At 57.9% G+C, this 15,680-nt stretch overlaps 1 protein-coding gene across 1 annotated transcript in view; it reads right to left on the bottom strand.

The window, feature by feature from the left end:
* The window catches only part of TMEM132D (transmembrane protein 132D), a 77,569-nt gene that overhangs the window by 28,383 nt on the left and 33,506 nt on the right, over positions 1-15,680 (bottom strand). The gene's annotated exons all lie outside the window — the stretch shown is intronic.

Here is a 15,680-nt window from a genome sequence, read left to right as displayed (position 1 = left end):
TCGATCCCCAGTAGGGGGCGTGCAGGAGGCAGCCGATGGATGGTTCTCTCTCATTGATGTTTCTATCTTTCTCTCTCTGAAAATCAGTAAAAATGTATTTTTTTTAAAAAAAAAAAGTTTTAAAAGTGATCAATAATTGCAACCATCTCCTGGAAACGTGGCCAGGCCTCTGAGGATGTGTGCGGGGTGTGGATGGGGGACACAGGGGAGAGGGGGAGCCCTGACCAGACTGGGGGTAACCCTCACACAGCCAACCTGGGGCTGTGCAGCTGTGGGGGACGCGACCTGTGCCTCTGGATGGACCGTCCAGCGCCGGCGACGATGATGAAGGGGGTCCCCCCGCATGCAAAGCACTTAGGCCTGCGCAGCCACAAAGCCGGCGAAGGGGTTTGGGGAGGCATCGCCTTGGGATGAGCTCCCGGCTGGGTGGGGGATTAAGCCTGAGTAAGTTGTGCTTAGAGTTTGGGGAGCGATGGCGATGTCAGCTGCGAGTTCAGCAAAGTTAGTTCTTTCTTTTCTCCTCGTCTAGCGCTGGGTTCCGACCTCTTCCTTCAGGGGACCCATTGGCCCGGGGAGCGGCGCTGTCCACGGTGCTGAGGCCACAGCGGCTGCCGGGGGCGCTGTCCGCGGTTCGGAGGTCACAGCGGCTGCCGGGGCGCTGTCCACGGTGCTGAGGTCACAGCGGCTGCCGGGGGGCGCTGTCCACGGTGCTGAGGTCACAGCGGCTGCGGGGGAGGGTGGGGCTGTCCAAGGTGCTGAGGTCACAGCGGCTGCCGGGGGCGCTGTCCACGGTGCTGAGGTCACAGCGGCTGCCGGGGGCGCTGTCCACGGTGCTGAGGTCACAGCGGGCGCGGGTGGCGCTGTCCAAGGTGCTGAGGCCACAGCGGCTGCCGGGGGGCGCTGTCCACGGTGCTGAGGCCACAGTGGCTGCCGGGGGCGCTGTCCACGGTGCTGAGGGCACAGCGGCTGCCGGGGGCGCTGTCCACGGTGCTGAGGGCACAGCGGCTGCCGGGGCGCTGTCCACGGTGCTGAGGTCACAGCGGCTGCCGGGGGGCGCTGTCCACGGTGCTGAGGCCACAGCGGCTGCCGGGGCGCTGTCCACGGTGCTGAGGCCACAGCGGCTGCCGGGGCGCTGTCCAAGGTGTTGAAGACACCGCCGCCCAACCCCGCCGAGCCTTGGCTGGAGAAAGGGCGCCCCACACCTCAGGGGGCACTTTAATGAAATATTCGAGAGCGCCCCAGCCGGTGTGGCTCAGCGGAGAGAGCGTCGGCCTGCGGACCGAAGGGTCCTGGGTTCGATTCCGGTCAAGGGCACGTACCTTGGTTGCAGGCTCCTCTACGTCCCAGGCCCTGGTCAGGGCGAATGCAGGAGGCAACCCATCGCTGTGTTTCTCTCACACCGATGTTTCCATCTCTCTCTCCCTCTCCCTTCCTCTCTGAAATCCACTGAGCCAAGCCGGCTTTCAACACAGCCGTCGCCACCGCTACTCTCGCCACACTTTTCCGGTGGTGACTGGGAAGCCATCGGGGAGTGCAGGTGACGGGCGCGGGCGCGGTCCACGGGATGAACTCTGAGCTGGAGCACGCGTGGGCGCCAAGCAGTGCTGTCGCTCACGGAGGGCCTTGGGCGCCGGCAGGAGGTCATCGCCTGGAGTCGCGGGCGCTCTCATCACTCAGGCCTCCTGGGCCTGTGCCTTTAATTCAATCAACGGTTCCGTTTAATGGACCTGATGACGGGCAATAAACGGCGAACAGGCGCCATCCTGGGGAGGCTTCCGCTCTGACCTGCGATTAAATGCCCTGGAAACGCAGGTTGGCCCGTCTGCTCCGCATCTGAATGTGGCCGTGACTCAGCTGCCAGTCACACAGACGCAGACACCCACCGGCGGTAAAGTAGAGGCTTAGTTTGTGCTCAGTGGGGATGGGAACAAGGAAACCGTCTCTGCAATGTTTTCAGAGCTGCACCTGTCACCGGGGTGGCAGCAATGACTAAAGGTCTATGAGTGAGTGAGTGAATGAGTGAACAGCTGAATGAGTGAGTGAGTGAATGAATGAATGAATGAATGATCAACTTGGCGATGAATGAACAACTGAATGGATGAATGACAGGGCACTTGGATGGACAAGTGGAAAACACAGCAGCTGAACCTGAGAATTACTCACAAAACCCACGTTACCAGAAACACCTGTGGTCGCAAGGACACATGCCGATTCCCTGATTCCTGTCGGGGCCCAGCTGAGTTTCCGCATAAGAAACATGCTGCAGAACACCTTGTATGAGAGGCGACGGGCGGGCGGTTTTCTCCAGAAATTGAGGTGCTAGAGAGGGAGGAGTATTTTGTGCGTGAATGCACCTCACGTTACGTCAGCCTTCTGTACTGACTGTTTAAGTAGAAAGATGTACACACACACACACACACCCGCTCAGGTGCGCACACGGACAAGCACGCAGGACAGCACACGCCGATCACGCGTGGCCACGTGCACGCTTCACGGCATCCTCTCGGATGAGATGTGAACGCTTCCTGTCTTTAGCCACTTCTGTTCCAGCAACCAGCCCAGCGTGTGAGAGGCCCCGTCGCGCTGCGGGGGCCGAGGCCCCGGTGGGTGGCTCACTTACGGGAATTAGGGATCACCCCTTCCGGCACCTCGCGAAGCTAATGTGTCGCCAACATTAGGCAGCGCACCCACGCGGCTCTAACGTCTATAAAATAAGCATATGGAGTGTGAAAAGTCTGGGCGCCCATAAATAGCCACACACATATTGGAGCACCGTGTTACTTCCTATTTGTATGTTACGGAGCTCAGCCCGGGCGCCCGGGAATGTACAGAACAGAGTAAACACCACGCACGCGCTTCCACGCAACACAGGAACACGGTGCGGGTGGCCGGTCGGCGCGGGACGCCGAGGGTGCCCATAGACACACGGACAAGACGCCGGCGGGCTGGAACATCCGTTAACCCCGGTCACGCTGCGGGCGGCTTCTAGGACACATTTTTGGTTTTTATACTTTTTTAATTTTTAATACTTTTTTAAAATACATATTTTTATTGGTTTCAATAGAGGAAGGAAGAGGGAGAGAGAGAGAAACATCCATGATGAAAGAGAATCATGGATCGGCTGCCTTCTTCACTCGCCACACTGGGGATCAAGCCCACCATCCAGGCATGTGCCCTGACCGGGAATCGAGCCCTGACCTCCTGGCTCCTAGGTCGACCCTCAACCCCTGAGCCACGCCGGCCGGGCCTGACTTGCTTTTCGTCCGGAATCATGTAAGACTTGTTTGCGATCGTGCGGCCGCTGGTTCAGGAATAAGGAGGGTGGGGTTTTTGCTCCGCCGCATCCCCACCCCCTGTCGGCTGCAAATCCCCATGATTCCAGCTCCGGCCTCGGCGCAGTGTCCCTGCCGAGGGAGGCGGTGTCTGCAGGATGCTTGCTCCTCCCCAGGAGCTCGGCCGCGACCTGCCCAGCAGCAGTTCTTCTGGAAATCTGTCCTCCCCAGCTCACAAGGCTGGAGCACTTTTTCCCATAAGCAATTAAACCCAGCGTGATGTAATTCTTCCTTCTCTCGCACTGCTGTTTCAAAAGTTATGCATTTAAAAAAAAACACACCATTTTGGTACGTGTTCAAACTCAAATGTCACAATGCAAAAAAAAAATGTCTTCAGGACTTCCACACAAGAATTCTCCTCTCTTCTTTGTTTGCAGAACAATTATTTCAGGGGAAAATGTGCCTTAGATTTGTTCATGTCAATGTCAGAGACATGAATTAACCCGAAACTTTGAACTTGGAACCTTATGTTCTCCTATTGAGCAGCCATTGGCCACAGGTGGCTACTAAGTGCTGAAATGTGGCCAGGCCCGGCCGGCGTGGCTCAGTGGTTAAGCGCCGACCCATGAAGCAGGAGGTCACAATTCAATTCTCCATCAGGGCCCAGGCCCGGGTTGCAGGCTCCATCCCCAGGTGGGGCGTGCAGGAGGCAGCCAATCAGTGAGTCTCTCTCATCATTGATGTTCCTCTCTCTCTCTCCCTCCCTCCCTTCCTCTCTGAAATCAATAAAAACATTTTTTTAAAAAATGTGGCCAGTGCAGCTGAGAGGTAGGATTTTAAATTTAAATTTAACGTAGTCTTCAGTGGCCACAGGTGTCCAGCGGCATCCACACTGGACAGCACAGAATGAGTGGGGTTTTGTTTGTTTGTTTGTTTGGTTAATCCTCACCTAAGGATATTTTTCCATTGATTTTTAGGGAGCGTGGAAGAGAGAGGGAAAGACAGAGAGAAACACGGATGTGAGAGAAACACACCCATGGGTTGCCTCCTGCAGGCGCCCGACCAGGGCCTGGGCCAGGGAGGAGCCTACAACTGAGGTACATGCCCTTGACCGGAATCGAACCCGGGACCCTTTGGTCTGCAGGCCGACGCCCTATCCACTGAGCCGCACCGGCCAGGGCCACAGTGTTGACTCCCATGTCACACCAGCGGGAAGCAAGGGGAGAAGCACCACGCAGGTTTAAAAATACCGGGTTTATTTATACCGGCCTCGCGGGGCCCACGGGGGACGCCCACGGCCCGCCGGCGAGCAGGCGCATCTGCTCCCGGTTTGCCACTCAGCTCCTCCCGACAGGTTCCCCCGGGTTCTCCTTTCAAGCTCCCCCACCCCGTCCTCCTCCCGTCCCAGGGCCGCTCGCCGTCCTCACCTGACCCGCACCTGGGTGCCCGGCCCACTCCCACCCGCCTGCACCTGGGAGCCCTCCGTCCCCCGGCCCCCGGCCCCCGGCCCCCGGCTTCCGGCCTCACTTAGTGGAAACCCAGTGCCTCTCCTTCTTCCTCCTGACTCCACAGCACCCATCCCGGTCTGAAACGGCGTCTCTGCTTTGTGCTTTTGCTTATTTCGCTATTAAAATATATTTTTATTGATTTTTTTAGAGGGAGAGGCTGGGAGAGGGAGAGACAGATAGAAACATCCATGATGAGAGAGAATCACACAGATGGGCTGCCTCCTGCACGCCCCACACTGGGGATGGAACCCTCAACCCAGGCCGGTTCCCTGACCCGGAATCGAACCCTGACCTCCTGGTTCATAGGCCGATGCTCAGCCACGGAGCCACACCGGCTGGGCTGAAAAGGGGCTCTCTTCATTACTGATCAGGTAAACGCAGAACAAAACCCAGAGATAACATTTCCCCCCTCAGATGAGCGAGGAGCAGGCTCCCATCCAGGTGGGGAGGGGGTTGGGAAGTAAGCGCCTTTACAAGTTGGCGTCAGGAAAATGAATTGGCTCAAATTTCAGAAAATTAATCTGGGGCGTCAGTCATAAAAAACCCACGGATTCTCTGACCCGTAAATCTCACGTGGGCATCAATCTTCGGAAATAAAATCTCCGGCGTCGGAGGGTGTGTGCAGAATTATTCATGGTGACGACAATATTTGCAAGGCACTATCCATTCTGGTGGAATAAATTATGGTAAAACTAGCCGGTTGGTTATTATGCAGATAGTCAACAAAGAAAGCATCCAATCGATAGGTATTGATCTTGGAGAATATACAGGAAGTATTTTCAGGTTAAAAAAAAAAAGTAAATCTCAATTTATTTATTTTTTAAATGCCCCACACTGCAGACATTTAGGCAGGCGTGGCTGGCACTGCAGGTCTGAAATGATACCGTGTTAAAATTTCCCTTCTTCCTCTTTTGCATAAAAAAGTGCTGTGCAGAGGGAATCAGCCTGGCCAGTGTTGCTCAGTGGTTGAGCATCGACCTATGAACCAGGAGGTCAGGGTTCGATTCCTGCTCAGGGCACAGGCCTGGGTTGCGGACTCCATCCCCAGTGTGGGGCGTGCAGGAGGCAGCCGATCCATGATTCTCTCTCATCATGGATGTTTCTCTCTCTCTCTCTCTCTCTCTCTCTCCCCCTCTCCCTTCCTCTCTGAAATCAATAAAAAATATATATATATATTTTTAAAAAATAAAATAAAAGCGAGAATCAAACCAGGGATGGGGAGAGCCACCGGGACAGCGTGACCGGCTGTGCTGTGGTCTCTCCGCCGGTGATGCCCAGAGGGCCTGCCCTGCCTCCTCACAGAAAGCTGTCCTCCATCTCATTTTGGTGGCTGGCTCATCGGGGCACCTGATTCGTCCAGAGTGAGGCTGGCAAATGGATGTCATTCAAGAACTGCACCGGGTTGACCGGTCCTGGCGGCCCAGAGCCGCATCAGGGCTCAGGGAAGAGTGTCACAGTTCATCACCAGTGTCTCCCCAGGCGGGGCGGGGGTGGGGCCTGGCGCGGGAGTCAGCCAGCAGGCCGCCCACCAACTTCTAGGTGCCCTTGGCGACAGACCTGCTGCGATGGGCAACGGAAACACTGCGTCCAAGAGGGGAAGGAGCCGGGACGGGAACGTGGCTGGATACTTAGAAATGCCTCCTCAGGTGCACGGTGATGTCTGGTGGTACTTACGGGGATGTGCACGGACCAGCAAGAAACACACGTCACCGCTTTGACAAGGACAGACCACTGCATCTTAATTTTCAAAAATAGGTTTTCCAATCATCACAATTTCAGGCATGAAATTCAATTCATTAAAGATAAACAGCTCATAAGCATGAACTTCCTTCAATTTGAAACAGCCTCATGGGGAAGTCTCCTGGGCAGCTTTGGCTGAGAAAATATTTGACATATTTGGGAAATTACCTAAACCTATTTTTCCTGCTGGTTTTAAATCATCTCTTCAAAGATGTACTTTTCTCTTATGAGTATGATATTTGTTGGGTATTAAAGTCAGTTCAATGATGATGATGATGGTGATGGTGGTGGTGGTGATGATGGTGATGGTGATGGTGGTGATGATGATGATGGTGATGGTGATGGTGATGGTGGTGATGGTGATGGTGATGGTGGTGATGATGATGATGGTGATGATGGTGATGGTGGTGGTGATGATGGTGATGATGGTGGTGATGATGGTGATGGTGATGGTGGTGATGATGATGATGGTGATGATGATGGTGATGGTAAAAGGGATTAAGCAATTGGCCAGGCTCCAACATGCATGTGTCATTCGTCCCCTGCTGGCTCTCCCTGGCAGAATGTGCCGTCTAGTTTAGAGATCCATGTCCTCTAACGAGCTGTGTGACCTTGGGCCATCGCCCTCCTCTTCCCGAAGCTTTGTCTGCTCCCGTGAGCTGGGGTGATGAGCCAAGCCTCAAGGAAGTTCGTGCGGATGATAAGCCCCCGTGCGGGGCACACGCTGAATCATCCTTCCTGCTCGTGCTCACTTGTACTTTTGCTGAAATGTCTGCGTCTCGTGTGGGGTGAGAACAGGACGTGTGGATGGCAGGAGGCCAGAGACTGAAAAACTCGAGGAGGAAAAGGCTCAGGCCCGGCCGCACCAGCATCCCAGCCCTTGCCCAGATACGACGCCGAGTCCAAGGAGGCAGGGCCCTTTCTGGTCTGATCCGGCTCATTCTGACTCGCTGTGCCTCCCCGCTTTTGTAAGAAACGAGGTGAAGTTAAGAGTGCGACCCCCATTCTCCGCAGGAGGACAGTACAGGAACGGGGCGCGGGCGCCCAAATGCCGCCGGTTTCGCTTTTATTTCAGGGGGCGCTTCCACGGTGACGGCTGCGTTCACCGACGCTCCGGGGCGACGTCCCGCGGAGCCAGCCCGGCCACCCTCCCTCCTATCGCTGCTCTACCGCTCAGCGCTCTGCGTCCTCTCTGGGATTTTAAAAAATATATATTTTTATTGATGTCAGAGAGGAAGGGAGAGAGATAGAAACATGAACGATGAGAGAGAACCGTGGACCGGCCGCCTCCTGCACGCTCCACTCTGGAGACCCAGCCCACAGCCCGGGCCTGGGCCCCGACGGGGAATCGAACCCTGGCCTCCTGGTTCACAGGTCGATGCCCACCACTGAGCCCCGCGGCCGGGCCCGGCGTGTGCTTTTCATGGAAACGCATAAGGTGGACCTTTTCTCGGGGGCGCTCTTGTTTCTCCTACCTGGGCCCGCATATTCCACCCGGTGACCCCCAGACAGGGGCAGGCTGAGGGAAGCAGAGAGGAACACGGCCAGGGCCTCAGGGAGGAACCTGAAGGAAAGGAGACGCCTTGCTCGCATCTTAAGCGGGGTGAGGAGTTTTAAACACTGAAATGGCATCACAGACGAAAAAACACACACGTTACAATCGAGTGGCAATGGTCACGTCCGTGTGGTGGAGACAACGCGGTGCTGGGGCCACGGAGGAAATGATCCGAGAGCCACGTGGTGAATGAACACTCTGCTCGCCACCCCAGCCGCCGGCCGACCGCCGGGGGCCGAGCACGCCACACCCGGTTAACTTCACGGCGGCACTAAATCCTCCTCCTCGTTACACAGAAACCGCCTGTGCAAACAGGCGCCGCGATTAAACGCCGGCCGCCCTCGGGACACGGCCGTAAAGAATTGTTTCGTCCAATTAACGCCTTCGAATTGATTATGAACGGGACTCCGAGGACGTGAGGTCAGCGGCAGGGCAAGGCCGGAGAGAGTTAACCCACCGGGTCCCAGGCGTCCACGGAAGCAGACTCGTCCTGTCACCGAGCACAGCACGCCCGTGTCGGCCACTGTTTTTTTCTTTAAATATTTTTATGGATTTGGACAGGTAGGGAGAGGGAGGGCGAGAGAAACATCCATGAGGAGAATCATGGACCGCCCGCCTCCTGCACGCCCCCCACTGGGGATGGAGCCCGCAACCCGGGCCTGTACCCCGACTGGGAATCGAACCCTGACCCCCTGGTTCACAGATCGATGCTCAACCACTGAGCCACGCCGGCCGGGCTCTGAGATTCTTATTTTAAAGGGAAACCGCGTTCAGTTGCATCACCTGTTCCCAGGACAGTGGGTCGGGCTGCGTTGAACAAGAGCTCTGGACACAGAGTCCTGCCCGGCATTGGCTTCTGAGTGAGCAGGGCCACCTCCAGCCAAGGGGACCTGGTCAGGGTTCCCACCCCTCCACCCACCGCTCTCTGGGCGAAGACGGGGCGTTCTCAGGACTGTGCCACGGATTCACGTGGCCAGAGACTGACACGTGCAAGTGAGCTACTCGGCACCTTCCCCAGCACCGAGGGAGCACTCGACAAATAATGACGCGTCCCTGCTGCCAGTCACGCCTCGTCATTTCCCGCACGCCCGACCCCCTCCGACGGCGCAGACTGACCATGCCCCCGTCAGTCACCGGGAAGCCGGGTCGGCGGGGACGCCTGGCCTAGCGGCGGTGGGCCGAGACGATGTGCCCCTCTCTAACAACCGTTTATCTAGTCGAGTCTCGATTCCTCATTGCTCCCGTGGCAGCCGTTATAAATGCGTTACTACCTGTAACAGCTCTTGCCAACGATGTCCATTCATCAACTCACTCCATCAGCGAACATTCATTAATTACGTTCCCCGGGGAGGACACGGGGCTGCGGGCACGTCCGAGCCCTGCAGGGAACACTGGGCGGCCATCCAGCCGCGATGAGTTATGGGCTCCCCCGTCCCCCCCACCCCCAAAGGCACTGTGCTCGCCCCTGTTCTCTCATTATTCCCCAAGCCTGAGTGCCCGTCCCCCCTCCCTTGTGGCGGAAACTCCTGGCCATCCTTCAACACTCAGCCTGCATGTCACCACCTCCGGGAAGACTGCCCAGATACACCCAGGGCCGCAGGGACAGCACAGCTTCTGCGAGGAGTCCACGGAGCCTATTGCCATGACTGGTATGTGCGCCTCCCCCTTTCGATGGACACAAGCCCTTAAAGGCGGGGAACTGTCCGCGGTGCTGAACGGGAAACCTGGCCGGTACCAGGTACGGAATAAAAATGCACTTTCAATGAATAACTGAGGATGAAAGTTAAAATATGCGTCCGTCCTTATAATCCGACGCCGGAAGTAAGCAAGGCTTTTGTGAGTGCTTGGATGGAAAAGACAGAAACACAAATCTGGCTTAGACCCCAAAATAATAGTAAGTTTACCGGAGTCAGTTCCTAAGAAATTCCAATGGCCGTCTCCATCCAGACCCGGCGGAGCCCAGGGTTTAAGCTCTGTGGTCAGGACGTGATGGGGGCCTGTTTTTCCACGTGACACCCAAACCCCTTCCCGCCGTCAGCTCACTGCGCCTCTGCACCTGGGCGGCACCAGGAGACCAGCAGGGACCTCTCAGGGGCGGGCAGTGCTGGGCACTAACCAGGCTCCCCGTCCTGGCTGCTGCCTCCAGGGGGCGTGGGCGGGCGAGCGAGTGAGAAGTGGTGACCGGTCCCTGTCAGTGGCACTCGGACTGCAGCCACTCATGGCTGACCCCTGCTCACCGTGGACTCGTGGCTGACCCCCTGCTCACTGTGGACTCATGGCTGACCCCCTGATGCCGTGGACTCATGGCTGACCCCCTGATGCCGTGGACTCATGGCTGACCCCCTGATGCTGTGGACTCATGGCTGACCCCCTGCTCGCTGTGGACTCGTGGCTGACCCCCTGATGCCATGGACTCGTGGCTGACCCCCTGCTCGCCGTGGACTCGTGGCTGACCCCCTGATGCCATGGACTCGTGGCTGACCCCCTGCTCTCCGTGGACTCGTGGCTGACCCCCTGCTTGCTGTGGACTCGTGGCTGACCCCCTGATGCCATGGACTCGTGGCTGACCCCCTGCTCGCCGTGGACTCGTGGCTGACCCCCTGCTTGCTGTGGACTCGTGGCTGACCCCCTGCTCGCTGTGGACTCGTGGCTGACCCCCTGCTCATTATGGACTCATGGCTGAACCCCTGATGCCGTGGACTCGTGGCTGACCCCCTGCTCATTATGGACTCATGGCTGACTCCCCTGCTCATTATGGACTCATGGCTGAACCCCTGATGCAATGAACTCATGGCTGACCCCTGCTCACTGTGGACTCATCGCTGACCCATGACGCTGTGGTGACCGGAGACGCAGAAGGGGGAAGCCACACCCGACCACGCCCGATATACTCATCAGCAGTCATCACTGTGAGGAGCTGTGACAGGCGCCGGCGCAGACGTCAGCGAGCCTCATCCCTGCCCCGGGGGGGGTGGGGCAGTCAAACCACCTGGGGTCCCCACCACCCCTCAGAGGCTCCGGGCGGCTGCCCAGGTGGCAGACTTCCCGTCCGAGGCCTGGGTTTTCGTTTCCACCCTTTCCTGTTCCCACAGCGAACCCCTGAGACATGGATCACCGACACACAGGCCCACAGCGTCCCCGCGCTGGTCCCCAGGCCCCTCCGGCCGCCTCCTCCTCCCGTCACGCCTCGTAAACCGCATTCCCGTGGGCCTGGAGCTCCTCACCCCCGACAGCCGTGCTCGCCGATCGCTCCAGCCCCGGTGCTCCCTGCGTGGCTGTATCTTGGCGTGAGATAAATCACAGTTAACGGTGCGCACGCCTGTAAAACCTGGCTTCTTCCAGATGGAAACAGATGTTTTGCTGTCTTCTGTTTTTTTAAACTTATTTTTTAAAATTTATTTTTCAATTACACGGGACGAGCCACAGCGGCGTGGTTTCCAGGTGGTGCCTGCACTCACGTGGCCCTAACGACGGGCCCTGCGAGTCCCCCTCTGACACTGAGCCCCACACCTCCCATCACCTGACGTGTCCCCTCCCCTCCCCTCCCCTCTCTGGTGAAGGACACGCCCCTGAGCAGGGACCTTGAGAGCCAGGGAAAGAGCACAGTTCACGCCCCCATGACCCAGGACGCTGCCCACAGGGCCGTGCAGAGAGCAGCCCTGGCCGGTGGCCCAATGGTTAGAGCGCTGGCCCGCCCGACGGGGTTTGAGAGTTTGATTCCCGGTCAAGGGCGCATCCTTGGATTGCAGGTTCCATCCTGACCCCAGGTAGGGTACGTGTGGGAGGCAACCAGTCAATGTGTCTCTCTCACACCCATGTTTCTCTCCCCGTCTCCCCCCTCCCTCCCTCCCTCCCTCCCTCCCTTCTACTCTCTCTAAAAGTCAGTGGGAAAATACCCCTGGGTGAGGATTCACAAAACACCGACCACAGACGGTCCTGGGAGTGGAGACACCGCGGGGTGAGGAGAACCGGGTCCTCGCGGGAGGCGGGGCTGAGCGGAGCTGCCGGCTCCCCGCAGGCTTCTCACCGGGTCACGGTCCCCTGGAGCCCTCACGCGGCTGCTGAGCGGAGAGGGTAGTGACCGCGATTCCAGAGGGATGGGGCTGCCTGCCTGTGCGTGGACGTGAGGCCCCGAGAACCCCGGAGGGACGGACGGGGAGACACCGGCCGGATCCACCCTGAGTCGGGCCCCTGGGGCCTCTGGACAGACGGCTCGTGAAGCGAGGTATTGATCCCGGCTCTAAATTTGCGGCTTTGACGGTAAGAGCGATCTGTTGTGAAACAGCCGCACAGGATGAGTGCGTTTGGGTTATTGACCCCCAGACAGATTCCCGGGGGCAGCTCGCAGGGCTGCTCTGTGGAGCCGCTGGGCGGTTTCCGGGATTTACTTTCTTCTTCGGTGGGTTATTCTGGGCGATGGCGGTGCCTGGAGTGGGAGGTCACGGAGAAGGTCCTCTGAGGTCCTCCCAGTGACGACAGCATGAGCCGGCCTTTTTTTGGGGGGGAGTGGGGGTCCCCACTTTGTGTCAGGCACGTCACCAGGGTTTCGCTCACGATTCCTAATGGGATGCACCCGCCTGACGATTCTATGTGTTGGGCATTTGAGGGGTTTTCAACCTGCATTTCTAAAAATATTTTTTTATTGATTTCAGAGAGGAAAGGAGAGAGAGAAGCATCCATGATGAGAGAGAATCATGGATCGGCTGCCTCCTGCATGCCCCCCACTGGGGGTGGAGCCCGCAATCCGGGCCTGTGCCCTGACCGGGAATCGAACCCTGACCTCCAGGTTCATAGGCTGACGCTCCACCACTGAGCCACACCAGCCAGGCTCAGTTCTGTGTTTTTAAAAGCGTGTCGTGAGCGCTTGACTTTACTGCCTCAACTGCCCGCAATGTCTCCAGAGGCAGGAGGTTTACCGTTTCCTCCAGCGCCAGGCACACGCCACGGCCACGAAATGCCTCTTCCCTGATTAGCATTTTTGCTCGACAGCTTTGTTTGCTGTAAAATGTCACCCCGAGAGCTAGAAAGGTCGCCTGTTGGAGGGACAGGTACCTGGCTCGCTGGGGATTTGACAAGCAGGGTGTTTACTCCGGGTGGTCGGACAGGCTTCCTGCTGCTTTTCTCAAAGGCTCCAATGTGGTCGCTTGCAACTTTGTATCTTAGCTTGTCGTTTGCAACTTTGTATCTTAGCTTGTCGTTTGCAACTTTGTATCTTAGCTTGTCGTTTGCAACTTTGTATCTTAGCTTGTCGTTTGCAACTTTGTATCTTAGCTTGTAACCAAGTGACGCTGACCTGGTGGTTTATAAATAACAGACATTTATCTCTCGGGGTCTGGAGGCTGGATGGACATCTGAGATCAGGGTGCCCATGGGGTCGGGACCTGGTGAGAGCTCTGGGTGACGCCACCTTTTTCACGATAAGCACCTTCCCAACCACATGGGATCGCAAAAGCTAATGCCTCTCAGCGAATACAGGGACTTCCAGAGTTTTCCTCACACGTGTGTGTCATGCTTACCTGTGTACATGTGAACACAGACCTGCTATGATGTGGAGATGGATATAGCGACAGAGATGAAGCTATAGAATGGATACATAGACGCGGACATATTTTCCCTGTGGGGCTTTTACATTGTTTCCCATGTTTGCAGAGGTCACTAGGGATGCACATGTATGTGCACGTGTGTACACACGCACACATGTGCACACCCACCTACACAGATGTGCACACATGCATACACTTGTGACACATGGACACAGGTGAACACGTGCCTGCATGGCGCACGCACATGAACACACTCATGTGCACACACACGTGCACACATGCCTGCCTGCTCACACGCACACACAGTCACTGGAGTTGCGAGTCCAGAAATTCCCGTGAGACACGGCAGCCGCGGTTCTCTCCGTGCGATGCCGTGTGTCCCACGGGCGGCTCTGCTCCTGCGGACACTCTCGGTCACTGCGACGAAGGACGCGCTTTATCTCTCCCTGCGACTCGGTGACATCACAGCACAGACGTGGCTGTTAGGCCGTGGCTTGTGCCGCGTCCGCAGCTGCAGCAGGACAGCCAGGCGTTCAGCCCGGCGGGCGGGGAGCCGCTCAGAAGCGAGGACTCCCCGCAGTGAGCCGCGTGGCAGTAACTCCCCGCCCGCCCGCGGAGAGCGGCTGCGGCATCATTTCATTCTAAACACGGTGCCCGCCGGGAGACGAGGCCCTAAGTACCAAATATACGGCGGCAATAGAAGCGGAACGGCGCCGGGTAAATCAAGGCGAGGCCCACGCCCCCGCTGCCTGGTGACGGGCCTGCAGGGGCGTCAGGACGCGGTAAACGGGTCCGCCCGGGGGTGATTTCCTCCGGAATTGGGCTCATAACTCCTGTCGCTGAGCTGCCGCGGCCTCCCAGCTCCGTCTGCGTTTCTAACGGAGGCAGGACCGCGAGCAGCGGGGACAACACGCGGGCTCCTGGGGGTGCCAGGCCCGGCCCCCTCGACGCCTGCACCCCCTCCGCACACACCCCAACCCCTCCACCGCCCCCCGCTGCGTCTCGCGTGAGGGTTTTCAGGCAGCTGCCCCGTCTCACCCATCGACACCCACGGGGACTGGGCATTCCCCCCACAGGGCCCAGCGGGTCTCCCCTCCGCGTTCCCTGCGTCCGGCCCGTCCGGCCCGCGTTGTGCAGGTGGCGTGTTGCTGTCGCACAGGTTGGTATTCGAGCCTCCCGCCCCCTCAGCGTGACGTTTTCAGATCCTCCCAACGCTGTCCCACGTCATAACCGACCTGGGCCCTCCCTCGCCATTGCACTAATTCTACCCCATGACGCACCACCTTTCAGAATCCACCCACCGCTGGACGGACGCCTAGGCTGCTTTCAGCGGCCGCCTATTTAAAGGGGCAGCGATGGCCCGCCGGCGGGGCTCAGGGGTTGAGCATCGGCCTAGGAGCCAGGAGGTCAGGGCTCAGTTCCCGGTCGGGGCACAGGCCCGGGTTGTGGGCTCGATCCCCAGCGTGGGGTGTGCAGGAGGCAGCCGGTCCATGATTCTCTCTCATCGTGGATGTTTCTCTCTCCCTCTCCCTTCCTCTCTGAGATCAATAAAACATATTTATAAACTAATAAAAATGCAGCGACAAACACGCTTGCTCACTCCCCACATCTGGGGTGAAGCCTTTACCAGAGGCGATGCCCCCAGACCTGGGACCTCAGGGTCACGTGCAGGCACGTGTGTGATGCGTCGGCCAGGTGCCTACGGACACAGCTCCATGGGGAGCGAGCGGCTCCCGGTCCCTCACCCCCCCCACCCCAGCGAGGTGGAAGCGTTAGGCTTCCTGAACCTCATACGCGGCCCTTCCCTCTGCGGGAGAACCATTCAGACGCAACGTCACGCGTTACAATCCACGAAAGCATCTTTTTTAAAAAATACATTTGTACTGATTTCAGAGAGGAAGGGAGAGGGAGAGAGAGAAACATCAGTGATGAGAGAATCCTGGACCGGCTGCCTCCTGCACGCCCCCCACTGGGGATGGAGCCCACAACCCGGGCCTGTGCCCTTGACCAGGAATCGAACCCTGACCCCCTGGTTCCTCTGAGCCTTGCTGGCCCCCACACT

Source organism: Myotis myotis, unplaced genomic scaffold, assembly GCF_014108235.1.
Source record: "Myotis myotis isolate mMyoMyo1 unplaced genomic scaffold, mMyoMyo1.p scaffold_m19_p_79, whole genome shotgun sequence".
NCBI classification, from domain to species: Eukaryota; Metazoa; Chordata; class Mammalia; order Chiroptera; family Vespertilionidae; genus Myotis; species Myotis myotis.
Note: the sequence above shows the minus strand (reverse complement) of the source record. Positions and strands in the feature narration are given on the sequence as shown.